The 10,000-nt window shown below is 48.9% G+C and overlaps 1 protein-coding gene across 7 annotated transcripts in view; it reads left to right on the forward strand.

Moving 5' to 3' along the window:
• Positions 1-10,000, forward strand: part of LOC143286749 (uncharacterized) — a 276,442-nt gene that overhangs the window by 190,541 nt on the left and 75,901 nt on the right. The window contains exon 1 of one of the 7 annotated variants that reach the window (XM_076594540.1): positions 7,765-8,303. The exons of the other annotated variants lie outside the window; for them this stretch is intronic. The gene's annotated coding sequence lies outside the window, so the exon portion shown is untranslated. Of the gene's footprint in view, positions 1-7,764; positions 8,304-10,000 lie in introns of those variants that run through there. 7 annotated transcript variants of the gene reach the window in all.

Below are 10,000 nucleotides of genomic sequence, written 5' to 3' on the forward strand. Positions count from 1 at the left end.
CCGGGACGTGACTGTTGGCTGAGTTACCTGTCTGGCACCGACACCTGTCTGCTGGCGCTGCCTGACGCTGGGTAAACAAACCTCGCACCTCGTCCATATACTACCACTACTACTACAACTTCTGCTACTACAAAGTAGGGGAGCATAGAGCTCAGTATTCAGCTCGGTGGAGGGGAGGCGTCTTCAGGACCTCGACCAGAAGCGTCAGTCCCTCCCGTTAAAGAGAGGGGACGAGGTCTGTTAAAACAGTCTGTCCACACTGCGGCCTCAGTGAAAGTGCTGCCCATCAGTGACCATCGCGAAAGAAAAGGTTCTTCACACAAGGGCCATTGTATGCCTTTTGGGTTCTCGTCTACTCAATCACTAGCGTCTTCGCTCATCGTTCGCGATCAGTGGACTGACATGATGACAGAGAGGGGTGTTGGGGTGTGGTTCGTCCGTCGGAATCGACGAGGACCATCTAGTCATCCTGGGGGTGGGTGGGTTGGGCTCTGTGGGTGCGCAGATGACTGGTCAGGCCAATCCGCGCCCGGAAGGTTCTGACGCAGTGTGGACAGGGGATGGTGGCGGCTGTCAGGGACTTGCTGGCACTGCTTTTCCTGGCCTGTCTGCGTTGCTCTGCTGCAGCGATTCTGTTGGCCTCACAGGATTTGGCGCCTTTGTGGACAGCTGAACGCCACTTTGGTCTGTCCATTGCATTCAGCTCCCATGTGTCGTGGCTGATGTTGAAGGCCTTCAGAGCAGCTTTCAGAGTGTCTTGGGTGTTGGGGTAGAGAGATGGGGAGGAGGGATCAATCAGCAAGTCAGCTCCCACACCACCTACCCACCCACCCAGCCCCACCCCTCTCTCATGCACGTACACGTGCGTGAACAGGTGGTGATACTGTATAGATCTGTGGGGCTCATTTGTTTGGCCTGATGAACAACAGGTGTGTTGGGAAGGAGACTGGTGGGATAGGGGGTGGGAAAAGGAGACATTGGGGATGGGGGGGTGGGGTGAAAAGGGGTGGTGGTGGAGTAGAGGTAGGTAAGACTCCATAAGAGATGTAAGTGGTAGATGGAGGGGGGGTTCAACACACACACACACACACACACACACACACACACACACACACACACACACACACACACACACACACTGTCAGCCCAGTTGACTGCTAGGGACCATCACGGAGGAGAAGCTTTTAGAAACAAAAACACACGAAGAAACAAAACTATTATTAGTATTATTAAAACAACACACACACACACACACACACACACACACACACACACACACACACACACACACACACACACACACACACACAGAGAGAGAGAGAGAGAGAGAGAGAGAGCTTTCTATTAAAAAAGGCAATCATTGCTGGGGTTCTGTATGAAAGTTTCACCCCTGACGTCCACCCTATGTATATGTGAGCGTGCACTTGCACTTATATGTATATGCTTACGTCATTGCGTGTAAAAAAACAAAACAAAACAACCCAACCCTACTATATTTGTTGTTGCGTGATTCCGATTCTTGTTGTCCTGTTCATCGGTATCTGTGTTGTATTTTGACATGTTCCAAATGAAATACTTGTTTAAACCATTTCCGATTCAGGTTTGTACCTTTTATGAACTGTCGCCATCATCCCACAACCCCCAGTATTCCTCGTGAACTGGGTAATTTCATAAAGACCTGTGATATTCCATTCTGTTCTCTTCTCTGCTCTGTTCTTTCCTGTTCTGTGGTGTTCTTTATTACATGGGAGACCTGTAGTGTAACGACCACCCGGCGGTAGCGTGGAGTACACCCTTGCACTGTCCCCGGACCTAGGAAACCGTGTCAGCTTCCCCTCTTCCCCTTCTCCTCACCTGCACGTCTGTCTGGCACCCGACATCATCCCCCCTTTTTTTTGGTCGGCCTACCTGTCCGTCAGCCACGTGTCTCGCTCATCACACACACACACACAGACTGACACACCGCTCTGGCACCATACCATCGGCGGGTGTTGGTTGTTCTCACACCTGTACGGCTGGGTGGGTGTGCAGATGTCTTGTTGTTTCTCACACACCCATAACTGCCACTCACCGCCTCTTACAGGTGTCGGTCGGATCTTCGCTTGCCGCCCGTTATGATGGTATGCTGGGTGGGTGGGTGGGTGGGTGAGTGGATGGGTTTGAGGGAGGAGGGTGGTGTCCCGAAGGTGGCTGGATACCAAGGAAGCGTGTGGCCTGTCAGCGCCTTTGGGAGGCCGGGTCAGACAGCAGCGGGATGGATGGGGCCGTCTGGAATGCCTGCCTTTCGTTGGGAACTCGCGAGCATTGTCAGACCTCGCGGCTTTGGGTTTTTTTTAATTGTTTTTTTTTTTTCATTTTATTGCTTTGTGTGTTGTTTTTTTAACGTCCTGCTGAAAGTGAAAAGCTTTGTTTGTGTGTGTCCTTGGAAGTGTGTGGTTGATGACACACATGGTGATGTGGTTGTGGACATGCTTTGATGGGTGTTTTGGTGCAGTGATGGGTTTTGTCTGGGTTGCCTCGGGGAAAGGTGTAAGCACATGCTGACTGTCGTGGTTCTGGTCTAAAAGTATTTCTTTGATAGGTCGATTGTCCCCAGTGACCTGTCTGTTCATTCAGAGGTGGGGGTTGGAACGTAGTTTGTAGCATCAACCTTTGGCATGTCATTATTGAAGACTGTCAGCTAATGGTAACTGTGTTCTCTGGTCTCGTTAGTGCGTCGTGTTGATTACACTGATAAGAAATCGCTGTGCTGTAAGTAGACACCAGGGATCCTGATCTTTTTTTTTGGTAAAAGAGGAAAGGACTTCTTGAGTGTGAGTGATGTCAACACTTTTACCACACTCTGGGTGCACATACAGAGCAGCAGCAGGGAATTAACTCACTCAGTACGGCCAGTCCTCTCTTCTCCTCTACACAGACCCCTCGGATGTCCAGTGGGTGTCTGAATGACCCAACCTTTAGCTTCCGTCGTCAGAATTGTGGTATTCTTTGTGAACATTCACCTCTTCACTATAAGAGCCTTCCGCTTGCAATATTTTGATGATGGTAATTGGGGTGAAACTCTGTTAACGTCGTCTGTTTCGCCGTTCGTATGGAGAGAGTTAAAGGAGACGCCGCCGCGGCAGAGTGGGTTCATCGTTGGACTTCTGATCCCTTGTTCAACAGTCATGAAGGTTCCAGGCCTCATTTCGGCCTGGGCTTGTGTCCCTGGGAAAGGCACTGTACTCCGATTTTCCTCCATCCACCCAGGTGTGAATGGGGTACCTGACTTCGGTTGGGGAAGTTTAAGGAGGCGGAAGGAGAGGATTGGGCCTCGCCTTCCTATATAACCCAGCCCCTAGACACAGTGGACATGAATTATTCGCCCCGATGGCTGCAAAAGGCTGTGGGACCTTTAACCTTAGGGGTGTGAGCAGCGTGCTTCCGAGCCTCCCGGCCCATGGCCGTGTGGGTGGATTATCTGTGCTCAGATCTGTACGCAACACCGTGAACAGGTAAGCTGGGGACTCGGTGCTGGCGAGTTGTCAACAGAACAGTTTCAGTTTCAGTTTCAGTAGCTCAAGGAGGCGTCACTGCGTTCGGACAAAACCATATACGCTACACCACATCTGCCAAGCAGATGCCTGACCAGCAGCGTAACCCAACGCGCTTAGTCAGGCCTTGGAAAAAAAAAAAAAAAAAAAAAAAAAAAAAAAAAAAAAAACACACACACACACACACAACCACACACACACACAAAAAAACAAAAACAAAAAAAAACAAAAAAAAAAACGAGGGAATAAATAATAGATAAGCTTGCATAAATAAATAAATAAATAAATAAATAAATAATAATTATAATATAGAAAAAGGTAGTAGTAATAATATTAGTAATACTAATAAAATGATAATAATAAAACATAAATAAATAAATAAATAAGACAACAATGGTGATAAATAAGCAAATAAATGTAAAAAATGAAGACACACATCAACAGAACAGACGACTGGTGACGCCCTGACAGTGCTGTGTGTTGAGCTGAGCCATGGTAAAGCTGCTCGGGCCGAAGAGCCTACCTTCTCTATTACTTTTTCAGTGGGCCGTTTGGTGGGAAGGGTGTTGGCAGACTGATGTGGACTGGAGATAAGTTGAGTTGGTGGTGTACTGTGTGTGTGTTTGTTGGTGATCTCACGGCCTTGTGGTCGGAGTCAAGTGGGGAGGACCTTTGGTTGTCCCTCAACAGTCAGCTGTTGGAGTTTCCGGCAAAACGCTGCACTTCGACTTAATTCTGTTCTTCATCGGCGCACAGTGCGGTTCTCGAGGAGTGAAACAAAGTGCCAGTGGTTAAGTAGAACGATTTTGAGCACTTTATAAAAGAGAGAGAGGGGAAAAAATCGACCCCATGCTTTCATCTGTGCTTAACCGTGACCTAAAAGTGATCAGCTGCAAGACTGTGTTGAAGGAAGGTGTGTGTTGTGTGTATGTATGTATGTATGTATGTCGTCTGTGTCTACCTGTCTGTGTCTGTCTGTGTGTATCTCTGTCTGTGTGCGAGTTTGTGTGTATGTGCGCGCGCACATAATATTTATAAACGTTTGCTTTCTCACCCTTCACCGCCCCACCCCCCCGTCCCCCTACCCCCCTCTTTCTCAGATTTTTAATCTCTTGTGGTCCTGTTACCAGACTGTGCTTGCTGTGTGCCTCAGCATGCCGGCGATCGAGACGATTCGCTCACAGACTGGAACTCATTGTTCTGGCGATCCATTGAAGAAGAGCGGGGAGCTTGTCACAGTTCCCGTGTTCTTTCTTTCTTTTAGAGCCGCCATGTAGCCGCCGACTGCATTCACACCTTTCCCCAGTGCCCATACAGCCCCCTGCCCTACCCCCCCTCACCTCATCACCACCTCGTCCCACCCGATGAGGTGGCACACAATAGTGCCCATTGAGGTGAGCGACAAGTCAGTGAAAGTGCCCATTGTCCATATATACCCCGCTCTCCTCCCCGCGGATTGCCCAGACCATAGTCCCTTGGGACAGCATAAAGGAGGTCTGTGTGTTTGGGGGCATAGTGTGGTCTGGATTAGATAATTCAGGTCACGATTTGCTCCACAACTCACAATGTCGGCTTTTTGTGTGCGGCGGCCATATATAGGGTAGTGGGGGACTATATAGAGAGAGAAATGGGGCAGAGCCGGAGATCAGATTGATGTGTGGAGGGGGAAAAAAATCCTTGACACTATATGCCGTTCAGACCGAGGGCTGTGCTGCACTGGGTGATAGATATAAAAACTTTATCCACGTGTGGAAGTGATCGGATAGTGGGAAGGGTCCAGGACCTTATTGCCAGAGATCAGATGGTACGGATAAGTTTTCTGAAAGTTCCTTTGCGTTTTTTTGTTTTTTTTTGCCTGTGAAAGCTGACAACGCGCTCACGGATACAATGATTGCGTGTTTGTGTTCCTCTGAGAGAGAGAGGGAGGGGGGGAGAGAGAATGTGCGTGTGTTTGTACTTCCGCGCTTACTCATGCCGATGTTGGTGCGCGCGTGCGCGTGTGTGTATATGGAGACGGTGAATGGATGGGGTATTTTCTTCGCGGTATGTCGGATCGCGGTAATCATGACGAAATAGTCCAGTTCCAGTGAAGAATAGTGAGATCCAGTGAGGCCATGATTGTTTTTAGTCTGGTCGACTTTGGAGGAGAACATCTCGAATATTCGAAGAACCGGAAAGCTAAAACTCCCAACACCACTCACACACACACACACACACGTGAGCGCGCGCGTTCTCTCTCTGTCACACACACACACACACACACACACACACACACACACACACAGGTGTGAGCAGTTATGCTTAGATTGTGTGCCTTGTATGAGTGAGAGAAAGAGAGGGAGAGGGTGGTGGTGGTGGACGGGGGAGAATTAGCTGGGAGTGGTGGGGGAAGGGTTCGGATCAAAAAGGGTGTAACTATGTGCGCAGGTGTGATTGTCGCACAGCTTTTTCCTCTGTGCCAACACCTATCCTGGCCAACACGGCCTGACTCCGCCCACCCACACCTCTTGTACAGCCACAGCTGTGTGTGTGTGTGCGTGTGTGTGTGTGTGTGTGTGTGTGTGTGTGCGTGTGTGTGTGTGCGTGTGTGTGTAAATAATATATGAATGAATGAATAATGATATGGATACTTAAAAATGCCTCCGTGTGTGTGTGTATGTGTGTGTGTGTGTGTGTGTGTGTGTGTGTGAGACATATGTGTGTGTGTGTGTATGATATATAAATGAATGAATGATGATATTGATGTGTGTGTGTGTGTGTGTGTGTGTGTGCGCGCGCGCCACAGCTGATCTAACGACGACACTCAGCCTTGCGTGTCCCCCACACCGGTGCTGCCAAAGAGCCTCTATACATAATACATTATGCAGGGTCTTTGGTGTGGGTACAGTCCGGCTGTAACATGACGACAGCCAGTCCTGTGTCAGTCCCTTCCCTCACTGATTTGCCTGACTGACTTTTTGGTGACACTTCGTCCAGGTAGGCGCTCTCGATCTGTACTCAACACTTCTGCACGTACTGACTTAACGCACACTCGCACGCAAGGTAACAAGCAAGTGCGCGCGCACACACACACACACACACACACACACACACACACACACACACACACAAATTCAGAGAGAGAGGCATATAATTATAAGTATCCATGTCATCATTCATATGTTGCATACACACACACACACACACACACACACGACACGACGGACACGACACGACACTTCCCGATTCCAGCCATCACCAGCAAACAAGAAGAAAGCAAAACGAGCTGACGTAACGACAGTAGTAGTGGCAGCGAGTGGCTTCGCGCTGGCGCACTGGTGGCGGCAGGCAGGCAGGCAGGCAGGCAGGCAATACAAAAGCCAGCCAGCGGGGCTTGGGTGCTGGGCGGTGCAGTAGCAGTAGTGCAGGGGTGGGGGAAAAGGAAAGGGCAGCAACAGGCCGACATGCTTGCTGCTTGCTACCTCACACACACACACACACACATACACACACGACGGCGTGCGGTAGAGGGGATCAAGTCCCCTAACTAGTAGCTAGCTCTCTCGCTCTCTCTCTCCCCAACAGCCTGCTAACGGGACTTCACAAGTAGTACCGCTACACACAAACACGCCGGCCCGGCCTGGAGCGGGACAAAAGTAGAGGGAGAGAGAGTGTGTTCGAGTACTGATCAAAGAAAGAAAAAGTCGTCTTTTTTTTTTTCTGTATAGGTCCAAAACTTTGAAGCGCCGAGCTTTCAAGACGACGTAAGTGCGGTTGCAGGATTCAACGTGGATTTGTACTGGTTTTTTTTTGGTTAATCTTTTTTTCTTTTTCTTTTTCTCCATGATCCATTGTGACTGTTTAAAGCCGGTGTGAGTGTGTGTGTGGAGCCTTTAGTTTTTACAAGGAAGAAAGACACCAGATAGTAGTCTTTGCACCGGGATGACATCGATCGTATTACCTGTCTTCGAACGCAGATGAAGAAATTTGGAGCCTACGTATAAATTGTAAAAAGTCACCAAAGGCATCATCATCATCATCATCGTCGTCGTCGCATGTTCGTGGGAGGGGGACTTCTGGTATTTGTGAATGGAAACAAAAAGTTTTTTTGAGCTAATACGGTTCAGTTATGAAGAGGGTTGGGAGACACCAATATCATCATCATCATCATCATCATCGCATTCGGGGGTGTGGGGGAGACTTTTGGTATTCGTGAACGGAGAAGAATTGAACTTTTTTTCTTTTCTTTTTTTTTTTTTAAATTCAGGTGAACCTTTTGAGTTTATACTTTTCGAGTCATTATGCTTCAGCTTGTGAAAGGAATTTGGTGACGCTAAGGCATCAGCGTCATCGCATGTGGGACAGAGGGGGACTTCAGGTAGAGCTTGTGAACGGAGAAGAAATCTGGTTTTGAGTGTATACTTTTTTTTGTGAGTTTGTACGCTTCAGCGTTTGGAGAGGGTCGGAGGAGGAGGAGGTCAGTGGTGGTGGTTGCCGATCGGTTGAGGAGGGACCGACGCCCCCCTGTGCCGGAGTATTCATTCACTGCAAGGACTTGGCCGGCTTGTGTTGACCAGCTGTCAGTGTTGCCGCTGTCTGTCCCGTGTATTGACTGTCTCACAGCGCGGCTCGGCGTGATGCCGGTAGGGGAGGAGGTGAGGGTGGCCAGGTTGAGTTCCTCCCTGTCCTCAGCTGCTGTCGGTCCTCCTTCCCCTCCTCCTCCTCCTCCTCTCACTCCGAGAGGGCGGTCTTTGGGGAGCCTCGTGGTGACAATCTGCTTCCGCCGCCACGGTAAGTGGTCAAGTTGTGTGTGTGTGTGTGAGTGATTGACCACTCGGAAAGACACTGTGTCTGTGGGGGTGAGGAGGGGAAAGGAGATGTTGACGGTGGTTATTTTTGTTGTTGTTGTTGTTGTTGTTGGTTTAAACAAAACTTTATTCATAAATCATGATATGCGTGTTCACATAGACAGCGGAGCAACAACAAGCTAACAGCTTATATCTGTTATATATATATATATATATATATATATATATAATGTTATTTTATTATTTTCTTTTACATTATTTTTATTACTATTTTCATTTTTATTTCTATTATTTATTATGTTATTGAGAATTATACAGTACCTACATTTGGTCAGAGACCCAAAAACTGTAAGCGCTTTACTGACACACAAAGTCATTTGCACAACAGGCTGCCTACCTGGTAGAGCCGATTGACAGCTGACTGTAGGCACTCATCATTCCCGTGTCATTCAGTCGGGCCTCAGTCACACACACTGTAGGCACTCATCATTCCCGTGTCATTCAGTCGGGCCTCAGTCACACACACACTGTAGGCACTCATCATTCCCGTGTCATTCAGTCGGGCCTCAGTCACACACACACTGTAGGCACTCATCATTCCCGTGTCATTCAGTCGGGCCTCAGTCACGCACACTGTAGGCACTCATCATTCCCGTGTCATTCAGTCGGGCCTCAGTCACACACACACTGTAGGCACTCATCATTCCCGTGTCATTCAGTCGGGCCTCAGTCACACACACACTGTAGGCACTCATCATTCCCGTGTCATTCAGTCGGGCCTCAGTCACGCACACACTGTAGGCACTCATCATTCCCGTGTCATTCAGTCGGGTCTCAGTCACGCACACTGTAGGCACTCATCATTCCCGTGTCATTCAGTCGGGCCTCAGTCACACACACACTGTAGGCACTCATCATTCCCGTGTCATTCAGTCGGGCCTCAGTCACACACACACTGTAGGCACTCATCATTCCCGTGTCATTCAGTCGGGCCTCAGTCACGCACACTGTAGGCACTCATCATTCCCGTGTCATTCAGTCGGGCCTCAGTCACACACACACTGTAGGCACTCATCATTCCCGTGTCATTCAGTCGGGTCTCAGTCACGCACACTGTAGGCACTCATCATTCCCGTGTCATTCAGTCGGGTCTCAGTCACGCACACTGTAGGCACTCATCATTCCCGTGTCATTCAGTCGGGTCACAGTCACACACACTGTAGGCACTCATCATTCCCGTGTCATTCAGTCGGGCCTCAGTCACACACACACTGTAGGCACTCATCATTCCCGTGTCATTCAGTCGGGCCTCAGTCACACACACTGTAGGCACTCATCATTCCCGTGTCATTCAGTCGGGCCTCAGTCACGCACACGCATACACATGAGGGAATGGGGATACGGATGATTTATTGAGCCGAATAGTCCATTGCCCTTCATAAAGGGGCGTAAACGCGTGTTCATTTTACAACTAAAAACAAAAATAATACGCGGCCACATCATCTACAATAAACAAACTTATTATAGTGTTTTAAGACATGAGAGTTGATCACAGCCTGAACGCTTTTTTCTTTTCCAAATAGATTGTGGACAGTTTATTCATGCTTGTATGAAATGAAGCGGGGAGGGATAGGGGGTTCGGATAATTTATTCACGAATAGGCCCTTGCCCCTCATGAAG

Source organism: Babylonia areolata, chromosome 1 (assembly GCF_041734735.1).
Source record: "Babylonia areolata isolate BAREFJ2019XMU chromosome 1, ASM4173473v1, whole genome shotgun sequence".
In the NCBI taxonomy this organism is placed as follows: Eukaryota; Metazoa; Mollusca; class Gastropoda; order Neogastropoda; family Buccinidae; genus Babylonia; species Babylonia areolata.